The sequence below is a fragment of the Wasmannia auropunctata genome, unplaced genomic scaffold (genome assembly GCF_000956235.1).
Source record: "Wasmannia auropunctata unplaced genomic scaffold, wasmannia.A_1.0 LD336106.1, whole genome shotgun sequence".
Classification (NCBI taxonomy): Eukaryota; Metazoa; Arthropoda; class Insecta; order Hymenoptera; family Formicidae; genus Wasmannia; species Wasmannia auropunctata.
The window spans coordinates 8,414,932-8,438,770 of NW_012026784.1; the positions used below are offsets into that span (position 1 = coordinate 8,414,932).

Genomic DNA, 23,839 nt, shown 5'->3' on the forward strand with positions numbered 1-23,839 from the left:
TATCATCGTTTCGCAAAACCCTAAAGAAAACAATTTCCTCGTCAATCGTGGGATTAGAAGATTATTAACAATGGCGCGGCAGCAATAATCACAATAAATAGAGCTAGCTAACTCAGTGATATTGTAGTAGAACAAATATCCGGGAATGACTTTTCCGGACTGTGTGAACGATATTAAAAGTTATTAATGACGGTCTCGACAATCCTCCCCGTTTCGCTTTATCCCCATGGAGAGGCGAGAATTAAGGAAAGTGCGAACGGACGGAAGGATAAAACCAGAGAAAGATGAAAGTTCAGTTTTCTTCTCTCATAAAAAGTTCTTGCTTCCTCTCACTCTCGCGATAGTACACCACCGTACATCCGTGCACTTGCTACGCGCCGCAGCTATGCCGCAGTCCTCGTTATTATCTCACCGCTGCCATAACGTCATTCTCAAGCTCCGCTATCGTCCGTCTGCTTTGTCGTTATTGCGCGTCGGAAGCACAATGTTAAGCACACGGTATAAATATAAACGATTGTCGGAGCGTAAGAGGAAAAAGGCGAAGATAGCCCGCGCTATACATTTTTGCGTCGTAATCGTCGCGAGCGCGGAAGCTCACAGGACGACGAGGAACGCGAAACTTTATGCACGATGGCATCGCTACCCTTCACTTTCTAACGGAAAATCGCATAGAGGAGGGTAGATGAAGGCAAACAGAAGAGAGATTCACAGCGGATCGATACGCGATGAAACATTAAGATTAACTTTCTCGACATAGAAATGTATCGGTTACGGATATCCTAGTGAGTTTATATAGATCCTATTATACTTGTGATAGTCATATTTATCAGCTTTTTGGATATATTAATTAATGCGATTACGATGATACGATTATATCGAATATATTCGAAATGCGTTTAATTTTAATAAATTCTGATTTCGCATATTGATATATGATCTCCATTTATGACAATTGGCATTATACATATTTTAAATATCTAATAACAAAAATTAATTACTGTAAAATTATATATCGCTTCTCTATTCTAAAGTGTATTTGAGGTAGCGAGTTTTATTTTCAATTCTACCGCAAATGTTACCTCAATGCACAGCTTTCTTACCACTGGCCGAGGGTCATTGTGAGAAATTGGCTCGGGTCGCTCGAACATCGGGATTCCGGTTAGGGATCAAATCGTAACGAACCTTCGATCCCCGACGACCGACCTCGTCGGGTAGCCAGCAGAAGTAAGTCTAAGAAATGGAGGGGGGGGTGGGGGAATGGAAGCGAATAATCCGTCGTGGCACAAATGACGGCGAAATCGATCCACGAGCGACACAAAGCCGTCTTACGCCCGGCCGATATCGGGACGTAAACCCGGAGCCGTTCTCTTCACGATGTACCCCCGGGAAAAAGCTTTAGCGACGATACCGCGCGCGCGGTGGATATCTGCGGCCGCGCCTCCTCTTTCCCTATTTACTCGCGCGGAGGGAAGAGATTTTCCTTCGTCGCGGAAAGAAGGGGGCGCGGCGGGTGGAAATAGAAAATGCGAGGCGCCGAGTAGAAGAGTGCCCGTAACCATCTTTCAAGCAAGCCCTGCCGAATCGATTCTATGCATGGCTCACGTATATGCTCGTCCTTCAGGCCACGTCTTTCCAGACAATATTCCTTATTTGTACCAGATGCCTTTCGAAAACTCTCCTATCTGCCCACGCGCTCGCACGTCGGCGGTGTACTTAAGGCTGGTGAAGCGAGGTAATCAAAGGGGGATGGAAGAGAATGAGGTCAAAAGGAAAATAAATGGCGGTTCGAATAATACGAAACGAAAAACGTGATCGCTGAGATGTTGGCTACGTTGTACAATATATAGTGCTACGCGCAACAGTATTTACATGGTAGTTACACGGAAAGAACGATTTTGTTGAAAGGTCTAAAAATTTTGCTAAAAACAGATCTGAAAATAATTTTTTGTTGAATCATCAAAATAATTTGTTGGAATATTAAAACTGATAAGTATCGCTATAAAACATTTTGATATTCTAGCAATCATTTTGACTTTCGCACAAAATTATTTTGATTATTAAACAAAAATTACATTCAGATCTGGATTCAGCAAAATTGTTCTTTCCGTGTACCGTTGAAATTATATGTCAAATATTTTCTAGGTTTCAGAAAGCAGAATAAAAAGAAATTTTTAAATAAGAACCGATATATTTGGGGCAATCTTTTCTTTTTAATTACATGATGACGTCTTAACGATAATGATTTACAAGTTATACTATTATAAATAAAAAATTTATGATATTAGTGAAAAAGAACAGCTCCATAAAAATTTTCTTTAAATTAAATTTTTCTTACAAAAAGTAATACAACAATTTATGTAATATTACATTACGTAAATTGTTAAAAAGGTATAATCCTATTTAATTCTTTGTTATTTATTGTGTCGGAGTACAGCTCAAGAAACTCGCGAGAGATATTTTTAGTATACCTATTTCGAAGGCGGATAGGATCGAAACAAGCAATAAAGAAATACGACAAGTATTTCGTTCTCTGTTTCCTTTTGTCGCGGCGGCGATGGACTATCTCTCGAGGCGCGCCCTACGTAGGACCAGTTTATTTCCGGTCGAAGTGGAGAACGTATTATAGTGGGTCGCGGTGCGGAGAAGTGCACGTGATAAAATGGTGCACCTAGTCAGACAAATCGAAGGATTCCCCGTTACCTTACTTCTTTTTTTGTACGTTATTTTGTTCCGCACCCCATCTCAGGAGCCGCCCTCTTTCCATTACATCACTCTACCACAGCATTGATTCTGAGATACATGTCGATACGAGTTTGGAAGGGGAATGATCTCGAAACACGTAAAACAAACACGATATATCACCAGAGAAGATACTCGTACTAATAAACGACGTAAACTCTCCGATGCAATTTAAGAAACGGTCATAAATTCTGCAAAATTTGGTTATGACGATCGTCTCAATTTAGGAATAAAAAAATTGGATATATCTAATATCATAATTAAAATTGACAGTTTTATCAATTGAAAATTTTAACGTTAAATTTGACATCATCGTGAAGAATATGTTCTGTTTGACTTAATAACAGAATAATACATTTAATGGAAACGCGTGAGTTTGAAACAAGGCGTCGTAATTTTTCGCGCATCACGACAGCGTCGCGACGCGTGTTGACGCGCGCGTTTCTCTCGCACGAGTTCACCAAGACGCGTGTAATAATCCGGAATAACCGAGAAAGCGGAAAATGCATTTACAGGCGCTGCTCTTTGGTCCCATGAGAGCCGTTTTCAAGAGTTCGCATTTTCCTTTGATCTACTTCAAAGTGTTCGCCTCTCGCTCCTCTCTCTCTCTCTCTCTCTCTCTCTCTCTCTCTCTCTCTCTCTCTCTCTTCTCCTCTCTTCTCTTTTGCCCACGGGTTATCGTAGCGGTTTAAGAGTATCTTGCGCCTAAAAGTAGATTCAGCGTGCGATGCCCCAAAGGTATCGTTTATGCCAGAATGGCGAGCGAAAATCCAACTTTAATCCAATTAAAACGCACCTTCCCTCGAGCGTCTGATAGTGCGCTGAATACAGTTTAACTATTTAGTCTGTCTTTCTACTTTACTTGATAGTAACTATTTTCCGACATATTAACAAAGTTAAATAGCAATTTACATGCAATTGTTGCCTAATAATAACACGACCAAAAGGGAGTGTAATGCTCGCGGAATTTATTAAAGAAGAGTAAACTAAATTAACTAACTGCAAGAAAAACGGACGTAGGTATAGATGGAAATAAAAAATAAAAAATAAAACTTTTAGTGAAATGAATTGCTTAGAAAAGAAAATTGCACTCTCAGGATCAATGTAACATTTAACTCTTAAGAATGGCTCGATTGTCAGTTTAAAGCGAGCATGGGAAAACGTTGCGGGGATGTTATAATTGTAAATAAATGACTATTTCGAAAAGTGAATTAATGAGTTTACTGCAAGACGTCTGCGGTAGGAACGAGGGAAGAAGGGGTTGTCACGCTCCCGCACGACACGTGCACATGGAGACAATTAACTGTACAGCAGGCACGCAGTTCTCATAGGAAGTAAACCGAGAAACAATTAACCGACCTCACCACGAATGAATCTTTGCTCCGTGTGAACCGAAACGTCTTCCTGCTCAATATGAAATTATTTCAGGACGCACGTTTGTAATGCGAAAATATTTATCGTAGAATGTGTCAGGGAGTCACAACTAATTTAGGAGGCACAACTAATTTACAAATTGCATTCTTACTTCGAAAAGGAGTGGCACATATAGGACTATTTCATATGGATTGTATCAGCTTCTATTTCACATTTGTTATATCAGCTCTTACACGGAGAAAATTTTTTTTAAATTTACCCTGCAAATCATGTTAATTGTGGGACAATATAGTATTTAGGCAAATTTTACTGTGCACTACAATAAATTTTACTGTATTTTACTACTGTCAAATTTATTGTAGTTCGAAGTAAAATTTTCCTAAATACTATATTGTCTCACAATTAACATGATTGCAGGGTAAATTAAAAAAAAAAATTCTCTCCGTGTACATATTTTACCATCTTTTTAAAATTTATATTAACTCCACTTTTTATACAATATTCAAAACCCATTAAAATAATTTTTTTATGTACACGACAGAAATTTATGTTTAAAAAAAATAGCGTAATGATTAATTAGAGGATTTAACAATCTGTTAAATCGCCATTGTCGCAGTAGGATTATTATATTATCCATCACAGATTGTAACTATCTCTTAACTCTGATAACAAGAAAATCGAATCGTCTCTAACAATCGTTGTCGACAGTTGTTATCGAGGAGTTTGATAAGAAAGACCCCCGTAGCGTGTCCTCTTGGCACCCTCTTCATAGACCGATAATTCGCAGTATCACGCACGAACTTCGCATTCCAATTATCGCTCGCAAACCGAAGGCGATCGAACACTCGTGATGTAAAATTAATGCCGAGGTGCTCCGCGCCCGGTTCCGCGATAATCGATCGGCGTCACATCGAGCGGGGTAGGTTCGGATTTAATTTTCAGGAGCTCACAATCGAAAGGATTCTTCGTTAGAGGCCCTCCCGCCCTCCTGCTACCTGCGGATGTACGATGAAAAGCCACCTGTTGATTGGTGGAAATACCGATTCTCCACTTCGCCCGACGACGGGTTTCAGTTTGCTCTGAGAACCGCGAGCAGCCGCGCGTTTTCAGGAGTAGCAGGACCGCAGGACCTGGGATTGGGAGGACCGCGTGGGAGGGAGATATACGGCGTTTAATTAACCACCTGATCGATACACCTGTCCCGGGAGCTCACCTGAGCCTGGATTTCTCCAGGGGCAGCTTTATATTAATGCCTACGAGTGAGTCACGGTGCGATTACTCGAGATTGCTATAACGTCATCAAATTTCTTTAATTAAACCGTTAGCTGCCGCAATCTTCTAAGAGCTAATAATTCTCATGTTTTTCCCGTATATAAATAACGATTTTATTTTACGTGTTTATTTTCATCTTCCTTCAAAGCCGAAAACTTCTAATATCATATCTCAGTAAGAGATTAGTTATACTACTTGATATCTTGACCTAGTTTTTATTGTTGCAATATTTCACTCGAAAAGGATAAAGAATGTTTTGGGTTTAAAAAATGTGCGAGCACAGGATGTAATTATATGTAGATTTTTTTTCCAAAAATTCCGAATATTCGAATCCAAAAGCAGTTTTCATTATTAAATTAAAATCTTTAATTATTGATGGAATTTGGAAATTTAATCAACAAGGGAGTTTGCATGCTGTAATTACATAGATAATACATCTCTGGAGAAAATAAAACTTTAATTTAAAATATAAACGCGATTTTAATTAAAAGAAACCTACAATATATTGTATTACTAGTTAGCATTGCGAAATAAAAAATAAAAATGAAATTGAATGCAAGAATATTATTTCTTTAATAAAATGTGGAATCTTGAAGTCGATAAAATGTATTTAATTTATATGTGACATGTATAGATTTAATAATATTCCACGTTTTTATTTCACTTTTGAGTGCACACTTGTGCATACACATCGCATTATATCGAGAAACTCAGGCAAGCAATAAATGATAAATGTATTCTTTGAATCTTACAAAGTAAATCGCGGAAATGCAAGCGGCCGTTAGTACAAATATTTTCGATAAATTGTAACAATTAACCGAGCAATTACGTCATGTAATTTTCTTTTTTATCTTCGCATTTTTCGAATCCATAAAGTTCCGAGCGTTCTTAAAAGTACTGGTATTCGCTTAGCGCACTAAAGTTTCGAAGTTACTCAACATAGTCTTATTTTACTGTATCGCCGAGTTGCGCTGGATTGCTGAACAGAGCATTGCTTTAGTTCCACCGAGACGCACAAAAAAAGATCTGCACGTCGTAACTTTGAAACGCGACGCGAGTACGAACAGCCACAGCCAGTCTCGAAAATCATCTTTCTACATCACTTTCCTTACTCGCATTTTCTTCTGAAAATACATTTTTATTTACATATTATAAATATTAAATGCATATTTCAAATAGATATCGGTTTCATTTATAGAATAATCATTTATAACTCTAGAATATTTTAAATGTAACACAAATCTGTGGTATAAACGTATAATCATTTACTAATTAATTACTCTGATCTCATCAATTTAATATAATGCAAGTGATCCACATATAATATAATATAAATTTTTTGAAATACAAAAGTAAAAAAATCTGCTTACAGATATATAAACTGTAGAAACTCATTCTGTTATTAAAAATGTAAAAATGTATATTTAGAAAGAAATGTCACTTATGCCGTAATGTCGTTTTTCTTCGTTTATTTTTAAAAGTCTTGGAAGCAGATGTTTTGCATCTATACGATTGTTAATGGATAAGTCAGTGTTGATTAACTAATTTTAAATAAAATATTAAGGATTTTACCGCTTGATACATCAGTTAATATGTTAAATGGTGAAAACCAATATAACAGCTCTTCTTGAAAATTAATAATATTCAATAATTAAAATTTTGTATTAACTAGTAAAAGATTTAACAATTATTAACGATATTTCCTAGCTACATCTTACATACTGTTTATCCATTCGAAAGTCAAATAGCGCCATTTGCTTACAAATTACAATATTAATAATAAATATTAAATATGAAGGTGATTATAATGACGTAACTGAAAGCAATGATGACGGCAATGTTATTATAAGTATAAATAGTAATTATCTGCCATATAAGAGTTTTCACTCAATACTTCAAAAATATATCTTTTTCTTTGCCGCATTTCTCACGTTTATTGCATCACTGTGAAGTGCGCTCAGTGCGAATGCAACGGGCAGGGCTTCTTTCGTATATAAGGTCCGACGGCTTTCTCGAGCAATCGTCCTCGCGACAATGCGAAAGCAGAACGTATCGGGCAAGTGAGAGGCACGCGAGTATACCTGCGAGAGTTTCCTGGCCTCCTGGTACATCGATACCAATAACCAGCGACTCTGCGCATCGATCGTACATGCCGCATCTTGCACCTGCATGCATGCGCGTGACCGACGCGAGAACGAAGATCGACTCGCAAGCGTCCACGCAGGTTTTTAGAGATAGATGAATGAATTTAAAATAAAAAGTAGCGATAATATATCGGGACGAGAAACCTCTGAAATTGTGCAGAAAAATGTTTCATAATACGTACATTCTCGTGTTGAGATGAAAAGTGTTTAACTGAGTTGAAATGTTCTCCAATTTTATATTTTTGCATAATATTTTGTAAAAACTTTTCTTTACGTGAAAGTAATAACGATAAAGTACATTATTTTATCTCTAGACACAATTGTGTCATCGCGTAAGATTTTAATTTCAAACAATACTTTACTGTAACCCTGTCATGATTGTTCAGATAATTCATTTAATTCTAAAACACATGATAATAACGTTTTGTCTCTCTTATCAACGAGTATAAACTTCTCGTTTTATATTATTTGAAAAAGAATGAGGGAATCTAAGTGATAAAATCGAAATTTGCTTCTCACGAACAGGCATTCAATATTCTTACATAATTGTTCGCGAAACGAAGACATAGAAGATACAATATCTTGAGTTTCGCGCAGCGGTAACCAAGGCGTAGCAGCACCTCGCACCAGTTCTCTCGATGGGAACGAAATTTATTATCCGATACAACGTCTAATTATTCGGGACAGCGACTAATGAGGAACAACCGGAAACGCCGGTCTCGCGTTCCTTTACAGCGATCCAAGCATCGACTCAGGCAACGTATCGGTACGATGCACAACCTGCGCCTGCCTTCCAGCCGATTCCTCGATCGCCTGCTTGCCTGGGACTCAGAGGTGCAGCATTTTACCTGGCTCAACGCCCACACCTCCCACCTTTAGAGATACCTGCAGTCTATCCGCCGTTTCCAGGTCTCTCCTAACGTTATTATTCAACGATCAAATTGACTGCCCTTCTTCCTCTTTCCCTATTTCTCTCCTCTCTGTTCGATTTCTACCACCCGTCGAGCCCGTTGGCACAGAGGAAGTTTTAATTAAGATTCGCAAACACCGAATGGGAACAGTCAGGTATCTTGCGTTTGAATAAGCTTCGTAATAAGCGTCAATTGATTTTGCAGCGCGTAAAGTTAGCGACCAACTTGAGAAATATTTGCTGAAGAAATTATTGTTTGTCTTCGAACGAAATATTGCACGAAATTTATGTTTAAACACAGACCGTTAGTGTATGGAAGTATCGTGTTAAGAATTACTTGATCTTAAGAATTTTGATAATTGTGACAATAAAATTATGTTAATCGATTGATCTGCATGAATAAGAAATATGAGTACACAATGCCAGTATTTGAATATTTAAACATTTTAATTTTACTATATCTGGATGTTATATAATAGATTTTTATAAATTTTACATCATAATTTAATTGAATTTTTTAATGATTTCTTAAATTTACATTAATATATTATAAACACACAGTATAAAAATAAATTATATGTTTTATATAGTTTTCTCAAGAAATATTTTATAAATAAATAATATAAAATAATTTATATTAAATAACTAGCAACAAAAACTAACAACAATAACAATAACTAACAACATCGCAAACATTAAATTAGAAAAGTTTGTCATAGTTACGTAAATAAAATTTTAAAAATATTTTGATAAAATTATCAGTTGTTAGAAAGATAATATTAGATATTTGCATAATTTTTTAAATAATTATAATTTTCATTATTTAAAAATATAAAATAAACTGATGATAATTTCTTATTAAATTAAAAAAATATATCGTACATACATCACAATTTTTTGTATTTTTATGCTCTGTTTCTATGTCATTATATATATAAAATATATAATTAGCAAATTTAATCTTTTCTTACTGGTTTTAATACATATAATTAATACAAATTTGTTTTTCTTTAATTATATTTAAATATAATTGTAACAAATCATAATTTATAATTCTTGCCTATATCTGCTTACATAGCTAAAAACATCGCAATAACAGAAAAGTATTTTAAAATAATTAGAAGTAATAATAATTTAAAGTCAAAAGTATATATTGAGGTATTTATAAATTTTATATTAAGGTGTTGTTGATATTATATTTCTGAGATACAAAAATACTGTATCTCATCCATTTTAAATAATATTAATTTAGCTATGTAATCATGTTATGTAATGTATAAAATTCTTTCATGTATAAGAAAAGTATTAAGCAATTGTAATTAATACGATTTTATTTTTTAAAAACTATGTCGTGTACCATCCAATGACTCATGTGGAAGTAGAAAATTATCTGTGTACCTATACTACACCACGTCGCGCAAAATAGTCTGAATGATTTCGACGGCTAACGGGTATCAGGAAAGCAGGCGAGCGGCCGTAGCTGCCTAAGGAAGATCGCGGCAACGTGACGCGGCGAGCCACGCGATTGCGCTGACATTGTCGTCGTCGGCAACAGCGAGACGACGATAACGACTCGTCTCGCGCGCATCGCAAACAGGTGGAACGCGCGCGCGGCGGCTCGCCACCGAGGGAGATTTCCTTTTCAGGTGAATTCCGCGAGCGTGGGCGAGCAGGGTAGCAGAGACGGCAGGATGTTGCACCTGCCCGAAGGTGGAAGGTCACAGTTTACCGTCTATCCCCACCTTCTCCACCTGCGTTCTCCTTCCTCACCATTACCTTCCCTCGTTCCTCTTCGTTTAATCGCGCCTCGCGTTTCGCAGCTAGAGCAACATATGTTCGCGGTAGGGACGAGCCGGTCGCGAAGGTAAGGTACCTAAACAACAAAAGGAATCCAGCGAATGCTGTTGGATTTACTTATATTTCACTTTCGGCAAAGCAAATCGGTCGAGAAATTACTTTTTAGAGTGTGAATGATTGATCGATTATTGGCACATGAAATGTTATAAAGATGTCATCGTTTATAAACACTTACACGAGATATTTCAATTACAGGAGATTACCGGTAATATTGGAAACAGAATTCAAGCAGAAGAATTATGTTTAGATGTCGTGTGCAATTCTGAGTTTTTAAATATTTTCTATATTACGCAATTTACAAAATTATAAATAAAATTTCTATTCCGAATTCTGTGGCAAGTTACACAGATCGCGTAATATCAGTTTAATATCAGTAGATTAAGATTGAAGGTTCTAAGACATCTTGCATAAACTATTTCACACAAGTCCTTGAACTGGTTGAAAGTATTTAGATAGTCGATAACGTTGCGTCAAGATCGAAGAGAGGGGCAACAATTACAACATTATCGTTAATAGATTTGTATTTAAATATGTTAATTCACGTGGTTGACCATGCATCAAAGAATTAATTTTGCCTAACTAGCAATGTTGTGTCACCTAAATGCTATAGTTATTATTTTAACACGTTCATCAAGTATCACAGCTCGGGAATTTGCAGCTAAATGAAACTAATTACGCCGCTAAAACACGTGAGAGAATTTTTACGATTGGTTGAAAATCAGATTTAAATAAGCGAATTAAAAATGCCCTTTCATAAGTTTGTTACATATTACAGGTTTTGAAACATTTCTAAATTAGTAATTCAAAATTTTCAAATTACGTGAATTTAATTGCTGAATATCACGCCAATAAATATCAACAGTATTTATTTAATACAATTTAGTTAGACGTAAAACCAAAGTATCTATTCAATCAGTTTTTTTCTAGATGGTTTAATCTGCCATAGATGCGCTCGGAATGACGGACGATGAATCGTTGACGCATATGTTGTCCTACTACATGCTGTCACTACCACACTATTCACGTTATCAGTTATACGAAGACGCAATACACAGCGACATATTCCTCAGTGCATTCACCTTAGAACTGCACTGACCTATCGCGCTTACGCTCGTGCTGTTCTCCTGACCTGGGGAAATGTTCGATTTGCTTCAACTCCGTCGATTGTTCGCTTGAAGATATTGTATGGCTCGATACGAAAGTTTTAGTACTAGTACAGTTTAGTATTACATAACATAACAGATTAGTATATCGAAGGAAAGAGGGAGAAAGAGACAAGAAAGAAAAGAAGAGAGAAATACGAGAATGAAATACCGATATTTCGGTCATGTTCTTTTTATTCTTACTTTTCTTGAGAGTTGTTATTTTAATTTATTCGATGATTAAATATGGAAAATGTTAAATGTTATCAGTATAGCTTACTCAAGAAGCTATAATGTCTCGTGAATAGATAGCAGGGAATCTTGACATTAATTTAAAAACGAATAACATGAATTCTGAGTCAACGAATAATTTATTTAAAATTCAAATTGGTAAAAGTGCGGTTTTCTTAATCACGTCATGAATTAAGAAATATCCCCAAAATGAGTTCTCGAGGATCTCGTTAAAAATATCTGATAGGATTAATTTGACCACCTTTCAAAGGGATAGTCGTAAAATCTTAAGGAATGCCCATAAAATTTATTCGTGAGCAGGTCTTCTCGATTAGGGAAGGTCGTTGAGCAAGTTCTACGGTTAGAACTTAAAAACTTACGAAAGATTCACGCCTCTCTCAGACAAGTGACTTATAAACATGGAATCCTGTAACGCGATTTAGGAAATGCCATCAAAAGGTTAAAGCGATGGCGATAGAAATTAATTGTTAGTCTCTATATAGCATAACAGAATTACTCAGTCAGACAAATATCATTAGTTAGATAAACACAAAAGCTATAACAGAACTGTAACTCGTTTTAAAAATAAGTAATAGATGCAGTTTATAATATAAAAATAATTATTTCCTTCTGGAAATTTTTAAATCTGATTTTGTAACTTTAATATCTGCTTTTCAATGTTTCGATAAGAAAGTAATATCCATGGGAAAGTATTATTCATAATAGTTTACGGCAGAATGAGAAAGTTAAAGCCGAAAGAGCAATCCGATATACGTTCATCACGCTCATTGTCAGATCTTGATCTCGTGCACTTAGAAAGGGAAGCCATAGGTTTAGGAAGCGTTAAAATAAAACGAATCTCCTTCTACCAGAGCGGTAAAGATCGCAAGGAGGACTCGCAGTCTCCATGCGCAGATAAATTTAAGATTCAGGTGCGCGACCAGATACTCACTACCAGGGTATCAGGTGACAAGAAGGATTATACAGTAATTTCCAACACTTTTCCCATAGTCATTAATAGTCTTGATTGTTTAATATATTAAGCATTATTAAATAATCGGTATGGGTTAATAAGTTAATTTTAAGTCGAAAAATCAATTATATGTATGAACGTTATATTTGTAAATTTTTTTATATAATACACTAATATAGCATACTAATACTTAATTTTATTTGTAAAACTTTTGATAAATAATCCGATTTAATCGGAAAAATCGTATTAGTTTGCATACAAATCAGACAACGTGTACATTTTCCATCAATTTATTCCGCAACTAGTCCGTTTGTAAAACGCTCGTCGAAGCGATCGAGCACGGACGGCCATTGTCCACCTGAGCTCTCTGAGCGTGAAACCGGTTAGTAACGCTAGCTAACCGATCTCTCGCGCAACCTGATCCCCTGGTCAAATGCACCTGTTTGCTCACCTGAAGTCAGGACTTGCTTTCTTAGAAGGCCACAAAGCGACGCTGCATTGGAAAGCCCGATTGCACCGTCGATTGCAGATAAGGGACAAAGAGGTTTTCGTAAGCACGTGCACCGACAGGACAGTCATCACATAATGCCATTCTCTGATATTACTGGAAATGTAATCGGTTTGAAGGTTGCCAGTTCGATCTTTCGAACGATCGATTGTTCCACGTTCGAAATGTATTGAGTAAAATCGTTTGATTTTTATTCGCTGCGTCGAATAAAAATGACATGTTTTATAAATCAATTATAAAGTTCTTGCATGATGTGCAATAGTTGCTGTTTTTACACCTATGTCATATCTGAATATATAGAATGCCTCAATAGAAAACGTACACATAGATACTTTTTTGGATTATCTTAAATCTAAAAGAAACATGTAAATCTGTTAGTTGAACTATACTTGTTACTTTTTGTTAGCAAGGTTTGTTGTTATTACTGTTAATAGTTTCCAGATACAACTGTGTGTACAATATTTATAAGTACTTTGGCGAAATAATGTTGTTTGTCTGATATAAGGACGACAGGATTGAACAAGTTGGAGATTAAGCCGATTAATTAATTATGCATAAAATGTGCGGGTGGCCTACAGAAATTTAATTCCTCAGATAATCTCTTCGTCGCGTGTCGCTCAAGCGAATTTCCTGTCATTCCGTTCAACTGACGACGGAACATAAATTTGTTACGCTAATGTCCTCACTCCAAATTAGCTGCATTAATTTTGATCTCCAGAGAGTGCGCAATCGGATCACCTCCTGATATTATTAGCGCAATAAATTGTGCCGCTACCGAATGCAAAGTGGATGCAAATAAAACAATTAACGAGCGCCTCAGTTATACGTAAAAACTGCGGATTTTCGTCGGAGGAGCTACCGCAGAATTTATTTATCATTCATGTGAATCTATTCGTTTTTCTATCCAAATTCACCCTGGATTTATCTCGATTCTCTTTTATTTTCCGCGCAGCGAGATCGTGAAATTAAAAATTCGCGTGTCTTTTTTACGCACGATAATTTGCCACGCGACGAACGGTGATTTAAAAAACAGGAGTTCTCAACGTAAAAATTTCATAAATTTTCATTTGCTCAATGTTTTCCTCAACGGACAAATTTTAAAGTCAGATTCGCAATCAGCGCTGAAAAAAATAGGCGAAGCGGAAATATGTTCATCAGGAAACGGAGTTCTTCTCCGACCACGCGGTGGTTTATGCAAAATCTGTAGAACGATGAAGACATCGCTTTCGTCAACTACAAAATAGAAATTCAGCGAAAGTAGGTGAAACTTAAATTCTGCCATTTCTTCGAAAGGTGTCTGGCGATATAATAAGATTTAAATTGAGAATATTTTATATTGAAATTTTTTAATACAAACTTTTAATTAAAATATTTTAATTAAAGTATTTTAATAATTATTAACATATCCGCTTAGCTTCGCGTTATAAACTATTGCAGAAATTAAAAATATGTCACTTTTTCAAAAAATTAATTTATTTATCGCAATAGTTTCTTTGCATGTTAGAAATAATTAAAAATTGTGAATAGTTTTATATAAAATTTTAAGCATACAATGCACACATCAACTTTTTATTATTAAGAAGATAATAAGAAAAATTGTGTATGTGTGTGTGTGTGTGTGTGTTCATTTAATAGAATTATTCCGCACAAGTTTCGATTTGTCGAGTTACAGTAATTTCAAATTGAATATTTACCGTAACGAATCGCTAAATCTACTATTATCCCTGATGAGTTAAACAAATTGAATTTTTTTTATCACTTTTTAGTGCCTTGATAGAATGAAGAATGCAAGGAATAAAGAATGCGAAGAAAAAGAATGTACCGTTTGTTTATCTTCTTATAATGCTTTCAAATTTGCATTAATTATATATTCCGTATTACTCTAATCATAAGCATATTTTTTTTATTTTATTAGATTTTAATTTAACAAAAAGTATTTATAATAGTTGTCTTTTTCATCATATTTGATGTTTCACAATATTCTTACCGTTCCGTTAAAGTACGATAAAAACAAGTATTTGATATATGAAATATTTATCTCACTATTTCATCCGCTTAAGTATTGGACATTGCACTTAATAACCAATATTCGGGCATCTAAATAATTCGCGTTCGCCCATCGGTTTTCTATGTGTTTATTTTTTATTCTTTTCATTGTCCGGAAGCGACATCGATCTGCGCTATTCTCGTTACAGCAACATGTAGGATGCAGGGAAAAACGCCTTTTCCTCGTTCCAATAGCGGCAGAATTAACCTGCCGCTCGGCTGCACTCATTGCCACACGTTGACCTTACGTAATTGTTTCGTAATAGCACGTAACGAAGCTATACATAAGCGCGCACAGCATCGACGCCACATAGGATAATATCAAAACAAAATATAGTATACATAGAAAGGCATGCGTTTCACATTAACAGTGATTTATTGCAATCGTTATTTTTACACACTGTGTTTGGGGATTGTCGATGTCAAATTAGGGAAAAACAGATCGATGATTTTATTATTTCATTATCATCGATCTTTTAAAAAAAGATCAATGATTATGTAACCGCGTAATTGACACTTTCGGATGACGTATGATAAACATTATTTCACCAATTTATTTACACCAGTTTTAATTCTTTTAATTTAATTTTTCTACGTGATAATCAAAAAGAAAATGAATCTAGTCCATTCGTTATTTTTAGAGCGAAAATATCATCGTGTCGTGTGAAAATAATTTGAGATTTATCGGCAGTAGAGTGACAAAAGATTAAGTGGAATATCTTTCATTAAAGATTTCATTGTTGAAATGAATAAATAATCCTAACTCCCGGCGAAAAAAGATAAGCGCTGATATACGGGCTTTATCTTTCCAAAGTGATCTGCGTTAATTTAAACTTCGCCCTCGCTTATGAAACGTTCGCCGTACCATTCACGAACGATGATGGAACGCTGCGAGATCGCGCGCGGATAGTTTAGCGACGAGAGCGTGACAATTTCAACGCAGCGGCCGCTCTGCGACAAAAGAGCGGCAACATTCGCGTGTCCCGCGTCATCGTGGAGCATTAGAAAGCATCGGTAGATACGTATTCCTGACGCAGGCGCAATTAAGCCTCGTCCGCGGGGCGCAATGCATGCAGATATTGCACCGGTTACCGCCTCGATTGCGGAGCAATTACCATGGTACTCGTTACACGCTCGACAAACAGGCACGACGCTTCCTCCACTAACAGTTCCGTTTCTCCTCTCTTACCGCACGAGTGCGAAATTCGTGCCGCGTGTCGAAACTTCCGACCAACGACGATACTACTAACGATAAGGCGTTCCGTTGCAAATGGAATTAGTTGTACCTGCGTCGACGTATCGCGATGCAAATGAGTCGTTTTTGACACGAGAAGAAATTTCCTCGTTACATATACAATAAAACTAAAAATTTTGAATAAAGATTGGTTATCTTTTTTTTTGCTGCAAAAGAGAATAAATATTTTGATAAAGATATTTTTATAAACTAAACGGAATTAAATATATTATATAATTAATTCAATAATTGTTCATTAATGATTATAATTTAAACTGCCTTTCTTATTACACAGTTGGCCTTCAATACACTTTATGAACGTTATTTATGAGACACCGCATAAAATTCGTATGCAATTTTAACTCTTTGTTTTTTAAAAACCTATTAACTTCTTGAATTTATATGCAATAACGCGGATTATAATCCCCATGAGGACAGAAGAGAAAGAGAGAGGAATAGTGTCGAGAAAATGGCATAATTCAAGCTGGCCACAAACAACACAGAGAGAAAAAGAGAAGCCGAAGTAATGACGGGTTACTGACAAACGATACCACAGCGGCAATTATACTGGCGGGCTTTGCGGGACCGATATTCAGCGAAATGCCTACGAAACCGTTGTGATACGGCTGTCCATCGATATTAATTGATAAAACGGATTTCGAATTACTCCCGCGGCGTCCGATGATATTTTACAACTCGCGGAAATCCAGCTTGACGAAGTATGACAGCAGACAGCTCGATCGCGATCGGCCGTTTGGCACGGAATAAAACGGTTTTGTTAAAATCGATATATAGAGGCTATTTCAAATCCCGTTCCCTCCGACCCTTTAATTTCACTGACAGATCCTTTGGACAATTTGGAGTTGAAATTACAATCTGACAATTTGGTACATTTTATGTGTACATTGGGCTGAATCAGCAAACTCGTAATATCGAGAAAATGGTATAACCAAGTTTTAAAAAGTGCTCTTGTTGCTCAATTATAATGACAATTATTAAGTAATAATTGTCGTTAAATAATTCTATGGAATATTTAAAATTTTATTTAGATAATTATAAATTTTTTTTAAATTAACATTACAATATTAATTTAAATAATGTTACAAATTTATTTAGAATATATTTTCTACTTTTCCACATGTAAGTTTTTTATAGATATATGCTTTGATAGTACTTTCATTAATATTATTTTTATTTTTAATTATATATCTGCAAAAAGGCAAAGAACTAATTGCAAAGACTAAAGCTAACTCTTGGATTATGAGTTATGACGTTATTGTCTTCTATTTTTGTTGACCTACATTCTTTGCTTATAGAATAATCCTAAAACTATACGTATCTTTAAATTAAATAAATTTTCATAAATATTTAAAAACAGAAATAAAAGAAAAAAGGATATGTATGTACATGTTAAAAGAAATAATTAACAATTGATAAATAATAATTAATAAAATCATTAAATAGCGTACATACATATTTGCGACTATGATTGCTTGAAATAGAAATCTGCCACTATTGTCGCAAACGATGCGTGACGCGTAGACTCAAGGAAGACACGGTTTAATTTCCAGTCGCGTGAAGATCGAGTTCGTCGAGGCGGAAGAACGGGGTCATTCATTAAGACGACGACGCTGCAAAGTCCGTTTCCGGGCGATATACCGGACAATTTGTTCCTCGCCGTAATCGCGACGCATTCGCGCGTTACTGTGTACCCAATAACGCTAACGAGATTGCCGTAGATTCACGCACGTTGTGTCTAAGCAAATTGGCGGGCAAACGTTTGGCGAAACCGGCTGACAAATCGGACCGATTCAGTTGCGGCACACGTACGAAGCAATTCTAAGTTCCAGAAAACCGAATGTCTCTGCGACTGAATAGCTCGGTATGAAATTTGTTCCGCACGAGATTCAATAAACGAATTGTCTTATATTCTTTATTTTAAATTTTGTTGTCACTTTAATCATGAAAAGTTGCCTTAGAAAAGAGTTTTCTCTAATGTAATATAATGTAATTAATAATGCATTATTAGTGTTACTAATACTACAAAGAACAAATTTTTTTCTGATATAAGTATATTCCTTAATATATGAGTTTTACGATTCAAATAATAAAAAAATCAAAACATTAAAGGCATTATACGAAAATAGAGTGACAAGAGTTTACAATGATCTTCAGAAGATTTAAAAATAATATCCGAGAATTTAATTAACCGAAAATTCCATTTTGAAAAATGTTAAAGCAAGAGAATTGAATTGTTTATAAAATTGCGGTATTAGTCAAAACAAAATTTTATTAAGGGAAAATGTTTGAGGTTTGCAAACATTTACCCCAACTGAAAATGATTGATCTAGTCCGATTGTAAACTAAGGACTTGAAACTGAGATCACAGGCTGCCAGAACTAAGGTCACGCTGAATAGGGTTTATGTGTCAAAGGGTTATACTGTTGTATGAAGGAGCACACAGGCCATGACAACCGTATTTCCTGTAACCACAGATCAATAGAATGGTGCGCGTATGCTATCAACGTGATGCTACAAAATATATTGCATCAGGAGATTTACTTATAAGTAGAACCGATTAAAAGGCTTAACTGAACGTGAAGAGTTAAATTAAAAAAAGATTAAACAGTTAATAGATACTCGACAGCATTAAATTCTCACGATTAAATAAAAATAAACGAGAAAATTGAGAATGCATACATTAAAAAAAGGTCAAATAAAATAAATCAAATTTTTGATATGTAAAGATAATGTACCTAAATTTATATACACTTTTTCCTTTTATTTCTAACTTTATATACATTTCTAAATGTATGTACATCTTTTATGTAGTTTTTGAATATTATTAAAACATGGCTTACAATTTAAAATTGATAAAGAAAATCTAAAACAAAATATAAAATAAAATTAAACAAAATCATTGAAACTTCAAATCCATTAATTTAAGTGTCATAATTAAAAGAAAGTTAAAATTTTTGTATTGCATTTTTCAAAAAGTTTAGTTATATTATTCTATACGAATATCAATGTAATTTGATTTTTATAGACATATTTTGTTCATTTATAATTAATTACTAATTGATAAATGCATTTATAGACTTTAGCTCGTTTTCTTCTTAATTCATTACTTATTGTTCAAATACGTTTTCTCATGAAGACATTTACGTTTATGTGAAAACCGACATAATGCAGTACTATTAGCTACACAGCTGAGTATCCGCGCATTCCTGCGGTGCCAGCGACGTAACCGGATTATGTGGCATGCATAGGTGAATTAGCAGGCAAATGTTCGGTAAATTCGTTTGTTAGCCGATCGATATGTCGTGGTATCGGTATCCAGCAAATTCGATTGTCCGAATAGCGACCGAGATGCTCGATAGAGTAAGGTAACAGTACTATGAATAGTAATATAACATCATAATTTTCTGGTCAAGATATTTAATAAATGCGATTGAAAAACAAACTTTAAAATAATTTACGATATAGGGGAGAGTTGCCAAATGCGTACCGGTCTCATAAAACGTACCTCTTCAACATTTTATAGTTCCACTTAATAGAAACAGCATCTAGTAATAAAAATATGAAGTAAATAAGAATGTATAAGATAGACAAAAAATGAACAGGTTATATCTTGTTTTGTGCATGCTATCAACATTTAAAAAAATCAGATACAATTGCGATGTAAATTTTTGATCAATTTATATAGCTGATACTAATGTAACCATGCAATTTTTAATTAAATCGTTATTTTTTCCTAAAAGAAATAAGTTTATGATAGCATATTTTACATTCATTGTATATACATATTTCCAATTATTATAAAAATTATATCAATATTTTTATCATCTCTGTAAAGTTTCCTAAATCGTACCTAACCAGCTAACTAGCATAAGTTCTTATATCGTATCGGTACAATTTAGGAACACTAATGTATCTTTATTTTTAGATCACATGACATAATCAACATTATTTATTTTAACACGATCGAAGTTGTTCTGTAGCAAGTCTATAGATGCAAAAACCATCATCGAGTTGCGTAAACAAAAGTAAAACAGCTATTGTTTGATAAATTACAATTAAAATATAGGTATATGATTCTTTTATCAATCTTGTGTTTTTAATTATTTTCATTTATAAATTCATTAGTTTAGAAGGAGGTATTATTAATAAAACTGCCAGATACGATTTAGGCGACCGGTTTGCTGAATCGTGCAGCTTTTGACAGCATGTTACAAAAAAGCTTAGAACAAATTAATTTGCTATTAGTGAAAGATTTAACATGTAATATTAGATACCTTGAACATCAAGTTACAATTTACCAACATTCGTTTGCATTCTAAATAGTACCAAATGTGAAATATAACCAAAGATATCTTAAGTGGTACGCATTCGGCAACTCTTCCCTACTTAACTATCTTATAATCTTTTTTTTATCTTTCTAATACCTACGTTTCTTTAATTTTACTATTTACAATTTATTTATACAATTATATATTTTTTAACAGTTCTTAAGAATAAAATTGCAATTTAATTTAACATAAAAGATGTTGAAGTAAAAAAATTTCTGATTACTTCAATCAATAACATCACATTTTGTAGCATGTAATTTAAATTTTTAAACCAAACGGGGTCGAGAGTTACTTATCTCGTTTAAATAACATTTATCTCGCTCAACTTTACTCGGGATAAAATGAAACAACCAATCGCGAACCAGCACGTTTTCCTCGCAGGCACGACAGACAGACGTAAGAAATGATCAGGCGCGGAAGCGTTTTAACGCAAGCACTGTTCAAAGTTACGATGAAGCTCACGTACTGCTTGAATGCGTTCTCTCGTTCGTCCGTACATCAAAAGTTCGACCCCGAAGATCCATTAAACTTTATCTCGCTACTTGACTCACCGTTTCGCAAAGTTGTCTAAAGAAATTCCACCGAGGGTCCCTCAGTTTCTCCTTTTTTTCCGCCTTCTTCGTCCCTATAAGCTCAGTGCACCGTGTAACACATGAGACTGCTTCGCACCTGTGCAGCACGTCCACTAGCGCACCATAAATCCTGGGGAGATGGGGAAGGGGAACGACAAAGAGCATATAATCTCGTAAAAACAATCGGCTTTAGATATTCGCGGCCGGCTTTAATTGGTCGATTCGTTTTATAATTTCGATCCTCTCGGAGCGCCGGGCGGCTCGCCGCGATCCCGGTAGATCGAGCGTCGCGCACCACAATACCGGTTTCGTGAAAGTGGATTACGCACGTGGAAGTGAAATTACAACTGCCTCGAAAAGAGGAAGGTTTGTGACATTTAATGCAAGTTACAGGAGCACGGACAGACCCCCGGCGCGAATTTGAAAAATGCCAACGGGAATGATTTCGTTTTTAAAACAAGTAATTACTTTAGGCGCTGCTTTCTAATTTTATAATATATACCAATTCCTAAATAAGATACCTTGAAACCGGAAAGAAATATTTCCTCATTTGATTTTCGTCGCTTATTAAAAAACTAACTCAACTCGTACAAACGGTACTAGATTTACAGTATCGCTAATATTACCACTAGGTGTTGCGTTGAATCGTTGCATACGCTATATCGAGTGACTGTAATATGCTAATAGAAATGTTTGATTCATGTTTCATGCAGAAGTGTAAAGTAGACGGTCGAATTTCCAAATTTCACATATACATATGTACATATATGTATATTTAGTATAGTAACTGATTGGAATTGATTAAAAAAATAGAGACAAACTATTGGAGAGTTAAAAAATTATAAACATAATTAAAAAATACAATACTCATAATTAAAAATTAAAATTACACACTCTAAAAATTACAACGTTGACATAACGCTTTATTCCTTTACGGAATAAATACCAGCAATTTATTCAATTTGAGAAAATTACAGCTCTGGGTAGCTCTGTAAGTAATTATTTAAATCCATATAATAAAATTTACGAGTTATTTTTATCATAATTTACACGCATCTTTGAGAACGCGAATTTGAAATGCAAATAACAAATTAAATACTAATTGTTAGTTAAATATTAGAAAAATGTTAGTTAAATATTAGATATCGTACTTCTAGCTATCGTGAAACTTTCGCGACGGTACTATCACTTGATGGACATTTTATGCGAGCGACGTTCTTAAAGGTGAACGTTAGAACTGGTAGTGGAACGTAAATTAGAAACGGAATGCCTGTAATAGCAACAGCTTCAAGTACGCGGATTGTTACGAAACAGTCGATTTATCGGTCAAAAACCTCTTTTCGCATTTCGATTTATTGGCCTTAGTCCGTAAAACAAACTATCACTATATCAAATTGCATCTTAATGCACGAACGCACAAACAGCGATTGTGCAAAATGTTTACTTGATATAACAATAAATAAAATATAGATATGTTGTAACATGGATACATATTACGTATAAATTATTCATCAAAGTACTACTGCGCTTTTGCAATTATTTGATATGTAACAACGATCTACGTACTATTCAAATTTTGAAGCGATAATGGATCGTTCTAATTATATCGTATCAAAATGACGAAAAAAGTTTCTCTCATTAATAACGAATTTCCCGCGAATTTTTGCACGTTTATTTACTCTACAAAAAATTTGCGATTTAACTTTATTTCTCCAAGCTTGCTCCATTTTACATTTTTATCTCTGTCTAAATCGATGTTTTGTTTCGAGTCTGCCGTCAAAAAAGTTTCTTTGTAACGATCACGCTCTATCGCTCGGCGACAATGATAACATATAGGCGATCCCTAATTCCCGTTTCACATACATACGGTAACACGGTTCAATATACAGCGATCGATCATCTACAGCCAATCAGACCCTACGTACCACCCGGGTGCGGCCAAACAAATTATTTCCTCCCGATTAGATCAACGCGATGCGGTAGCATAACACGGACAAGCCTAACACAGTCAGTCATCGAATTAAATTGCACGATCACGTGCGATGCATCGGCGTTTTGTGTATCTCACATTCACACTTACTTTTCGCTTGACCGCAATATTCGCCGCGGAGAGAGTACTTATTAGAGAGTGAACTCTTACTGGAGCGACAATCTTCTTCAATGTTTACGACCTTATAAATACACATTAAGAATAATACTACAGGTTTTACTGATATTCATGTCATCGTAAAAGTGCACGATAAATAATTAAGATTACAACTGAAGCGTATATTTGTATAAAGATGTCTTAAATTTTGTGCTCATTTAGCAAATATTCTTTAAATATTTTTTTTAATTAATATGTAATAAAAAATGTTAAGTATTTCCATATTTTTTATAAATCTTAATTTTTAATGTTAATATCTCAATAACTAATTTTTCTTGAAATTTGATTTATATACAAAATCTATTTAAAATAAATTAGAAAATTTTATTTTTATTCTTCTTT

At 34.9% G+C, this 23,839-nt stretch overlaps 1 protein-coding gene across 1 annotated transcript in view; it reads right to left on the reverse strand.

Moving 5' to 3' along the window:
* Positions 1–23,839, reverse strand: part of LOC105455889 (C-type lectin mannose-binding isoform-like) — a 94,768-nt gene that overhangs the window by 70,264 nt on the left and 665 nt on the right. Inside the window, exon 2 of the mRNA XM_011699575.1 lies at positions 21,331–21,481. The gene's annotated coding sequence lies outside the window, so the exon portion shown is untranslated. The remainder of the gene's footprint in view (positions 1–21,330; positions 21,482–23,839) is intronic.